Here is a 10803-nt window from a genome sequence, read left to right as displayed (position 1 = left end):
CATAATTCTTCTTGAATAGCCCCCTAGCTTCAGCAGTGTCAGGTTATAGGCATCTTTGTCTGACCACTGTTGTTCAAAGGATCACAAACAAAAAAGGTTTAAGATAAAGGATTGAAAGTGAAAATGTGATCAGAATTCATATTCAACTAACCGTGTTTATTGGGAATGTGTATAAATGGTACATTCAAGGCAAAATTCTTTACTAGAGTTCCCCAAGAAAAAGCATAAAGAGGTTGCGATACCAAATCTTTACTCCTTTGTTGCACCTGCAAAACAAGAAAACTCAATAGTTGAATAAATGAGAGAATCTTCTTTTCTAAGATCTTGAAGAAGAGAAGCTTGGTTACCTAGATATGAGATACGAAGATAATGGAAAATTTTTGGTAGCATAACGATGAAGTTGGACTCATCAACTAAAACTTATTAAAACTGTGAGTCAAACATTCTTTTAGAGTATTTAATTAGTATAATGCACATGTTCTCAAGCCAATCAATCATTTAGTTCCTACATCTATCGCTTAGCTCCAGCTGCCCACGTGTAGCTCAATCATTTAGTAAATGATCTCGCACATAGGCCATCGTTTAGTTACCGTGCCCATTGTTTACCTCCATTGTTTAGCGCTAACACCTTATCGTCTAACTCATCTGCCTATCGCTTAACGCCATCGCCTATCGCTTAGCATTCCACCTATCATGTAGCGTGTCTACTCATCATCTAGCGCAGCACGGCTATCGTCTAGCGCCCGCACATCGCTTTAACACTCAACGCTATTGTCTAGTGCTATCGTCTAGCGCTATCGTCTAGCTTCTACACTCATCGTCTAGCGCTTACACTGATCATACAGTACTTTGCCTATCGTATAGCCCGATCGTCTAGCGCGTCACTTCTCATCATTTAACATGGCGCGCATATCTACACGATTATTTAGCGCATCGCTTAGCTCCGTGCATCTGCTATACGATCATCTACTCATCATTTAGCTCCCCGCATTGCTACACAATCGTCCAGTGCCCGCATACACAATCGCCTACCTCATCGTTTAGCTCCCTGCATTGCTACACGATCGCCTACCTCATCGTGTAGTGTCGCTCACTTACTAGATGATCGTCTACCTCATCGTGTAGCGCTACTCATTTGCTACACGATCGTCTACCCAGTGTCTTGCGCTCAACATTTCACTTTCACTGTTTTTGCTCACGCCAACGCATGAGCAACTCTTGGCAATGCCTCTCGCCAATACTTCAACAAATGTATCATATACAACAAAACAATTAATCAAATCGAATTTCAAAGGCCTTAGATACATAAAAAGGCCCAAATCTAGGAGCAAAGAGACATATTGGAGTGAAACCGCAGCTGGCTTTCATTGAGACATTTACACAAACAGTTGAGAGGTGTAAACATAAGAACAAAAATTATTGTGAGTTTAAGAGAGGAAAGAGAAGAAGAGCATACTAATCTAGATGGCAGCACGGTGGACAACGACGAAAGGTGAAAAATGTAGTGACACGCAGCGAGGGAAAATCAAACGATGAACGGAAACAATGGAAAATCGAACAATGAACGGCGACACACACACCACGTAGGAATATGAACTTTAGAGCTGGAGACACATAATTAGCGTATCAAGTTTGGGTGCTTATTTAACAAACCGAGAGTATAAGACACAGAAAAATAACTGAAGAGGGAGCAGCAGACCGAGTTGTGGCACTTCGACAAAACGAGCTTCACCCACGATCAGATCCGGGTTGGTTGTGGCACTTCGACAGAACGAGCAGCAGATCCGAACGACTGAGTGCGGTCGCGCGGGTTGCACGTCGAACAGACCTGCACCGAAGCCAAATCTACACCAGACAGACTTTTCACCCACGATTGACGGACGAATGGCAAGGGTTTGGAAGAGAGAAGTGAGAAAGAAGAGGGTTTGAAGAGGGAAGTGTGAGAATGAGAGGAAAAAGAAAATAATGGGGAGAGTAAAGAGGGAAAAATGAAAAAAATTGGGGAAAAATAGAAAATAGGGGGAGAGTGAAGAGGGAAAAATTAAGCAGGTCTTTAATGTCGGTTTAAAACCGACATTCAAGGTACCCCTACAATGTCGGTTTAAAACCGACATTAAAGATCCACTTTTTTATATAAAAAAAAACCGACATTATACATCCGATTTTACTTTTTTCAACTGACATTAAAGCCCAAAATTCTTGTAGTATTCTTATTATTATTATTATGATTATATTATTATTAATATCATTACTGCTGCTGCTACTACTACTACTACTACGACTACTATTATTATTGTCATAATCATTTCACAATACTATTATTACTATTATTGTTGTTGTTGTTATTCTATTACTATTCTATTACTCTTATTATTATTTTACTATTACTATTATTATTATTATATTAATACTATTATTATTATTACTACTACTACTAATATTTTTAATAATAATAATGTTATTATTGTTGTTATTATTATTATTATTATTATTATTATTATTATTATTATTATTATTATTATTATTATACCACTAGTAGTACTACTACTATTATTATACTAATACTATTATTATCACCATCATCAATATTTGTAATCTCATTGTTAAACAATTAACCGTAATTACACTAGTACTCTCTTTAGGATTGTATCAATTGCAGTGGAAGAACAAGGATCATCTATGCATTCAAGTTCACTAATTTTGGCATAAAATAAAGTATGCTTCTGCAAAAAAATGGGTTTCAAGACATACTTGTTGAAGAACTTCTTCAAACCTCCATCTCCAACTGCAATCTTCTCCATATCTTATAGACCACCTCAAGATCTTTCCCACTATTCTTTTGGTACTCTAGATTGAGTTGTGGGACTCAAAACAAGCTTGAATCAAGGGATGAAGGAGAATAGCTCACTGCAGCAACCTTTGTTGAAGAACCTTTCTTAAAACCAAATTTTCTCTCACAATTCTGTAGACTGCATGCTCGATTTTCACTCCAATCTCTTCATTATATTGCAGATCAACATGCAAAGAGAAGAGCTACATGAGATGTAGCTCATGCTTGGAGAAGACAAGGCCAAATAGTTGTTTCATGAGTTTGCTAGTTAAGTGATGAATAATGGAAAAATCCATTTTTTCATTTAAATGTGTTTTTGTTTTCTTTTTCAATTTTATCTAAAAATCGAAATTTGATTTAATAAATCTATTTGGATTTTAAAAATGAAAAATTAATTAATTTCATAAATTAATTATTAAATAAAACTTAATTAATTTAATATCAAATATTAAATTAACTTTAACACATATCCATCTTTATATATTTAAATCATATTTAAATATATAAATTCTCCTATTCCATTTAATTCTAAAATTAAGTATAATTATATCTCATATAATTACTAATTCTCTTAATTATAATTTGAACATTTCAAATTAACTTATCATGCTATTCTAGAGCAAGTCCGTTACGAGCGTAGGGGGACATCACGGACCTACAGATCATGAGGTCTAACGATCTGAGATTAATTGGCTAAACTCATTAGACCAAATTAATCTCCATTCGTTAACTAATGGGTCACTCCACTAAAGCCCATAATTGCACCCCTCTCACTGTAGATATATTATGTCCACATGATTTAACCATAATCAGCAAGTCGACCCTTCACAGGTTTTCGTAATAACGGCTGGGTCAAATATCTGTTTTACCTCCGAGATTATGTCTTATTCCTCAAGTCCCTACTGATTCTCTAATGAATAACTGGTTTGTGATCCAATCACCAAACCAAACTCTATCAGCCCAGTGAGAGGGTGGGGCCCCTTGTACAAGACCTGGATTCAGTACTTGAGAGAACAACCTTTCTCCTATCCCTAAATTTAGTAGGTGTGAACTCCGTCTTACACCTTATGTCCCCAGCTATCTATCCAATCTTACCCCTGAAATGGGAGTCTTATTGAGCCAGAGTTGTTCAGCCAACCCTCAACTATGCAAATCTAAGGGCAATCCCGAATAAAAAGGAGTTCAAAGTTAGCTCAGGATTAAGATCGAATTACCTAGGTCATCTAGGTGAAATAGTCAGTCTTAAACAGCAAACAGCATTATAAAGTAAGAGTGACTTATTTCTTGGTCCGAATTTTATGCAAACTCATTGCATAAGATGCCCCCACTCCTCATGTTATAACATGTACGAATTAGGATCACATCGTATGTAGTACTTTACAACTCTTTGTAACAACTACAGAGTAGGTCGTATCTAATGGTGTTACCAGAATAAGGTACCCAACCTCATTCATGTACCATAGATCATTTTGACTATTTACTCGAACTTGATCCACTCTTATGTCTCCGCATAAAGTTCAAGTACTCATACAATAGTCATGGGTCTTAGTTTATTGGATTTAGACTTTCATACAATTTATGAGATCAATAACAAGTACATTGATAATAGAAAATGTTTATCATTTTACAAACTGCGAGTTTTTAGGATATAAAACCCAACACTCTCAAGACATAATGATTATAATTCTCTAGATAAATAAGCTACATTCATCAAGTTCTTTAACATAATAGTCCTAAAATAAGTTTTAATTATAAGTGCTTTACGCATTTTATAGGATCAAACCATAAGAAATAATTAAGGATCATAGTCGAGGTAAGTAGTTTATCTCAACCTCTCTTTAAGTGTTTTATGATAGTGTACCTTTATTGTGCTGCATAATTATGTTATTGTTATGTTGCATTACATGTTTAAAACACGTTTCTCGACAAGGCACCCCATGCATTATGTTTGTTCACGATGATGAAATAAGATTAAATTTTAATTAGATAAAGGTCATGCGTCCAGGGCTAGCAAGGCATATATGGTTGCACCCCTCTAGACCCAATTCTATGTCGAGTTTATGCTAGGGACTAGCAGGGTATGTATGGTTGCACCCCTCTAGTCCAATCTTACGTTTCTTCTAATGGTTGATGTTGGATGCTACTCTGGCCGTACTGACTGCATGACCCGCTAATCATCAGATGGGTTAGTTTCCACTTGAGTCCTCATCGGAGGAACTGACGTTGGAAACCGACCACCTCATGTTATTATAAGTATATGTTTTCGGTCCCAATCATATGTTTTCATGACATGTTGCATGTGATTATGCATTTGGTCACTACCTTAAGTGAAAACTACTTACTGGATATATTATATACTCATCCTATTTTACAGACTTTGTAGGTAAGGACACAACGTAGGTGGCATGACTGGACGTCACTCAAGGGGCCAACCATCAAACTCACTATTTTGGTTATATATGCATTTTGTTCCACTACGATAATATTTTATGGATCCTGGTGTTTTGTAAAATAAACTTTTTGTATAGTTTTTCTACTTAATTAATAAAATTTTAGATATTTTCTTTTGAAATCTTTACCAAAACTCATCTAATGATCGAAAATTCTAAGTATGGATGTCGTAGCAATCGGACCTTGTTATATAAGGATAGGGTCGTTACAGTTTGGTATCAGAGAATTTGAGCCAAGTAGGCTCTACTGCATTAGAAGAGTTGTGGTGTTTGATGGTTTGTCCTGTTAAGTGATGCCCTTAGTTATGCCAAATAATCTGGTAAGTGGAATTCTCAAACAAGTATTTTAGTAAATAATTTAGTAAACATAAATATGAGATTTAAAAAAAAAGTGGGATTAGATTGCTTCCTTATAATGAAAGAATGTGTATACAAGATGCTACCACAACAATCCAACATGACGAGGCAAACCTCGAAGAGAATCCACAGAGGTTCAAAATCAAGAAAATGGACAAATGCCTTACGTGTTACTTACACGAGAAGCACTACAAATACTAATACAGAATATGAGTAATGGAAGCACAACTTTATCCACCACACCAATAATCAATGATACAAATGACTCAAAAATCATTCGAGAATTCAGGAAGTTCAATCCTTCAATATTTGATGGATCATCTGTGGATCCAACTATAGCAAAGCATTGGATAGCGGAAATAGAAACCATTTTTGGCCACATGAACATCCCAGAAGAATAAAAAGTAAATTGTGCCACCTTCATGTTAAGAGGTGATGAAAAGTTCTGGTGGGAATCCACACAAAGAACAATCAAAAGTTCGATCTCGTGGCAGAAATTTATTCAAGCTTTTTACAACAATTATTTCCCTTTGACAGTGAGATGTCAAAAGGAAGTGGAATTTCTTAATCTTTGTCAAGAGAACATGTCGGTGGTGGAGTATGAATGGAAATTTGATTGCTTTGTCTCACTTTGTTCCTCGTCTAATGGACACAGAAGAGAAGAAGGTGGAAAGGTTTATTTGGGGATTAAAAGAAGGCATTCGGGGGACGGTTACTGCTTTCCAACACAAAGAGTATGCACTTGCCCTCGAGTTGGCCTTACTCATGGAAGTAGATCTTGCTGTCAAAACCTCAACTTCTGAACAAGGTTTCATGCCAAATCAAAAGAGGAAATTCAACCAACAAGGCTTCCAACGGCAAGCAAAAAATTCCCAACACACTCAGGGCTTACAGTCACAATAGAAGAGCCAAATATTCACATATCCTAAGTACGAAAATTGTGGAAAACACCATCAGAGGCAATGTCCTCGGAACTTAAGAGTGTGTTTCAACTATGGCGAGACGGGTCACTATGCAAAGGCTTTCCCTCGTCACCCAAGTATCAACTGGCCAAACCACCCAGTATACCAGTAACAAGGTTACCCAGCAACAGAAAGGATGGGTGTTTGCTGTTAAATGTCAAAAGGCAGAGAATCAAGGTGCAGTTGTTATAGGTACATTACCCATCCTCGTGTATTATGCCTTCACCTTATTTGATTCAGGCTCTAGTCATTCCTTTATCTCTACAACATTTGCACAACATGCTTAACTAACATCAAAGGCCTTAGGCTACATTCTATCTGTACCTACTTCTGTCGGAGTATTTATGTTGGCCAGCTCAACGGTGGAAAACTGTGAGTTGTCAGTATCGGGACATAAACTAGGGGTGACTCTTATCATTCTAGACATGAGTGATTTTGACATAATACTAGGTATGCTGGTTAGTAGCAAACTATGCAAGCATTGATTGTCATAATAAAGAGGTCATATTCATCTTTCCAACAGAAACCAAATTTAAATTTAAGAGTTCTAATATACAATAAGCCCCAAGAATAATTTCAGCCTTAAAAACTAAGCATTTACTCAACCATGGAGCTTCATCATATCTAGCAAGTGTGGGGGATTTACGAAACCAAAAGAATGAAATTAAGGCCATTCCTGTAATAAGAGAGTTTGAAATGTATTTCCAGAAGAGCTTCCAGGTTTACCACCTAATCAAGAAATAGAATTCTGTATAGACCTAATTCCCAGAGCTGAATCAATATCTAAAGCACCATATAGAATGGTGCCTGTGGATTTTACAGGAGCGTGGGATTTGCAACTGAACTTTACAGATTTTTCCTATAATAATAGTCATCAGGCGACAGTTGGTATGGCTCCCTTTGAAGCCCTATATGGAAAGAAGTGCAGATCTTCGGTACACTAGGATGAAGTGGGGGAGCGAATGCTACTGGGACCTGAGTTAGTGTAGCAAACAACAGAGGAAATTAAGCTAATTTGGGAAAGAATGCGAACAACTCAAAACAGACAAAAGAGTTATGCTGATAATTGAAGGAAAGAGTTAAAATTCAAAGTAGAAGATCACATATTTTTAAAGGTAGCTCCAATAAAAGTCATTATGTGTTTCAGACGGAAAGACAAACTTAGCCCCCGCTTTATTGGACCTTTTGAAGTATTGGAGCGTGTTGGCCAAGTAGCTTATCTATTGCCGTTATCACCAACCCTTTCTACAATACATAATGTCTTTCATGTATCGATGCTTCGAAAATACGTGCTTGACCTACCACATGTAGTAAACAATGAACCCTAATAAATAAGTGAAAACTTGGAATATGAAGAGACTCCAGTTTACAAGAGAGAAAAAGTCACTTCGTAATCGGGAAATAAGTTTAGTGAAAATTCTCTAGAGAAATTAGCAAGAAGAAGAAGCTACATGGGATGAGAAGAATAAATGATCACCAAATACCCTTATCTATTTAAGAACCAAGAAACTTTTGATAACGGGCAGAAATGCACGTTATCATAGTGCTAAGTTCTTAAACAATGTTGGATTGCATTGATAAAATATGTTAAATTGCGCCCATTAAGCATAAATTCTATAATATTGCGGTCGCATGCGTTCAACGCATTAGAACTATTGATTTTTTTTATTTTTGTGCAGAATATGCGATAACGCAATGCAAGATTGCGATCATAAGAAATTATCGGTCGAGCGCAACTTCACCGCAAGACTTTGCATTGATCGTGCTTGCAAACATTCGCCTGAGAAGGATCGTCGCAACTTGGTCAGTGCAATATGGTGGGCGCATCTGGGTGAAAGGCCAATTAAGAGTGATGGGACAGAAAGCTGATGACAGTCGAATCCAAATTAAGTTGATAGCCGAAAACGGTCATAAAGTACATTTAGCTTTATCGGTAACAATCATTCGGTGCGTCAATCAGGAATTAAAGTTGTCCCATCGGTACAACCAGGAGAGAGAAGCCGCCTTTCACCATTGATGCCCTATAAATACCAAGTGCATTCTTCAAAAACGGGGTTAACAAGTTCACAACTTTTACAATCTTTATTTCCAGTTCGCACGTCTTTGTTTTTAGTTTTCTTTCATTTTAAGGCGGACGCGAGGGAGAAGTTGTGTCGATAGATCGTTCTGATAAGCTTAAGAGAGCGCCAGAAGCTTCAAAGACAGGGAGAGGGCCGACGCCTGCGAAAGCGGGAATATCTTTAGATCAGAATAGAGATTCCAGTGTAAAAAGCCTCGGTCAACAAGGAATTGCTACCAGGCTCTCTACCTTAAAGTTCCATTGGCATTTTGTACTTAACTTATTTATAAGAATGGAATTTCTTTCTCTATATTTGTTCACTCTCTGTGATTCACGCACGAGTAGCTAAATTAGTTGAATGAGTTGAGAAGCATTTAGCTAGCACAACTAGGGAATCTTCATTATTTTCAATTATCTTCTATATGTATGCTTCATTCGTCCATTAGGGATACTTGGGAGGGTAGTCTAAGGACAGGATCTAGACTTGGGAAGGTCAGGTCAAAATCAAAGTTTGGGAGAGTCAGATTAGAATGCATAATACAAGAGATAGGCGCTTAGCAATGAGCACTATTTGTTATCAACGCATCACATGCATCCTAGAGATAGGATACTATTGTATGCGGTCACCTTGCTTTCATGCATTTTGCATCATCGCATAGGAAAAAATTAGAGACTTAGGAATAAGCTCTATGGACATTTTGCATGCAACACATGCGCCCTAGATTTAGGAGCATCGCATATACATGGGAAAATGACTTGCTATACATGGTAGTAACATGATCGCATGGTCTGACGCATTCCTAAGTAATGCTAGCTAAAGATCTTTTCAACCCGTTCATTTCATACTCATTGCATCTATCAATGCAACTTTCGTTTCTCAAATCCGCCGCATTTATTTATTTCTTTTTAATCAATGCAATCAACAACCAAAAACTTTATTTATTTTCCCGGTTACCGCAAAGTTTTCATAAAAAATTATCAACGCAATCTATTTTCACAAGTCTCAGTGTTCGACCCCGGACTTACCAGGAAACTCAGAGGAATTTACACTTGCATTCCCTTGGGAAACTTGAGTGCACAACGCAATTCCATCAATGCATATCATCCATATTTCCACTTAATAAAATAACGCATCAAGTTTTTGGCGCCGTTGTTGGGGACTTCGACAAAATAGTTTATTAACGGTAATTTTTTTTATTTCTTTGCAGGACTCTCAATCTCTGCCGAATTACGACCCGAAGATTGAGAGAAATTTTAGACGAAGATTGAGAGACTGCCAACAGCCACCACAATTCGATAAAGAAGAGATGGCAGAGCAGCCTGAAGGTAGAGCACCAAATGATAATAATGTCATGGCGAATCTGATTCTGTTGGCAAACTATCGCAATAGACCGATTTGGGACTATGCATCACCAAACCTCTATGATTTCTCTTCGGGAATCATGAGTCCTGCCCTCAACAGAAGTAGATTCGAGATGAAACCGATGATGCTGCAGATGATCTGGACTGTAGGTCAATTCGGAGGAAGGCGTGGCGAGGATCCACACGCCCACCTCCGAAGTTTTATTGAAATCTGTAATACTTTTGTGTTCCCGAACATCTCTGCTAAAGAAGTTCGACTAACGTTGTTCCCATTTTCTCTTTGTGATCAGGCTAGGAAATGGCTTATTTGCTTGAACAAGGAGAGATTACTTCGTGGGAACAGGTGGTGGAAATGTTTATGAAGAAGTATTTTCCACCAACTGAGCATGCTAGGAGAAGAAAATTAATAAAAAATTTTGAACAAGAAGATGACGAATCGCTCAGTGATGCCTGGGCGGGGTTCAAGCGGTTGGTAAGAGACTGTCCACACAATGACTTACCAGACTATCTGCAAATGAAGATTTTCTACCAAGGATTGAATCCCTCTTCACGGACCGCTGTCAATGCGGCAGCCACTGGTGGTCTGCTCAACAAAACATATGAGGAGGCTAAGAGTATACTTGATCACATTTCCAAAAATCATGAGGATTGGAGGGAAAATGATCAGAGATTAAGAGTCAAAGAAAATGATGCAAATAATGGGGCCATCGCATCCCTGCTAAATCAAATGACTGCGATGATGATTTTAATATAAGGCATCCCAATTAATAATACGGGAGCGAA

The 10803-nt window shown here is 37.6% G+C and overlaps 1 non-coding gene across 1 annotated transcript; it reads right to left on the bottom strand.

Moving 5' to 3' along the window:
* Positions 1-10411: 10411 nt before the first annotated feature.
* LOC120068731 (small nucleolar RNA R71) lies at positions 10412-10518 on the bottom strand. The gene has a single exon (XR_005479355.2). It is a non-coding gene; the product is annotated as a small nucleolar RNA R71 (small nucleolar RNA).
* Between the last annotated feature and the right edge of the window lie 285 nt (positions 10519-10803).

Source organism: Benincasa hispida, chromosome 12 (genome assembly GCF_027475165.1).
Source record: "Benincasa hispida cultivar pf3 chromosome 12, pf3_genome.v1.1, whole genome shotgun sequence".
NCBI classification, from domain to species: Eukaryota; Viridiplantae; Streptophyta; class Magnoliopsida; order Cucurbitales; family Cucurbitaceae; genus Benincasa; species Benincasa hispida.
Note: the sequence above shows the minus strand (reverse complement) of the source record. Positions and strands in the feature narration are given on the sequence as shown.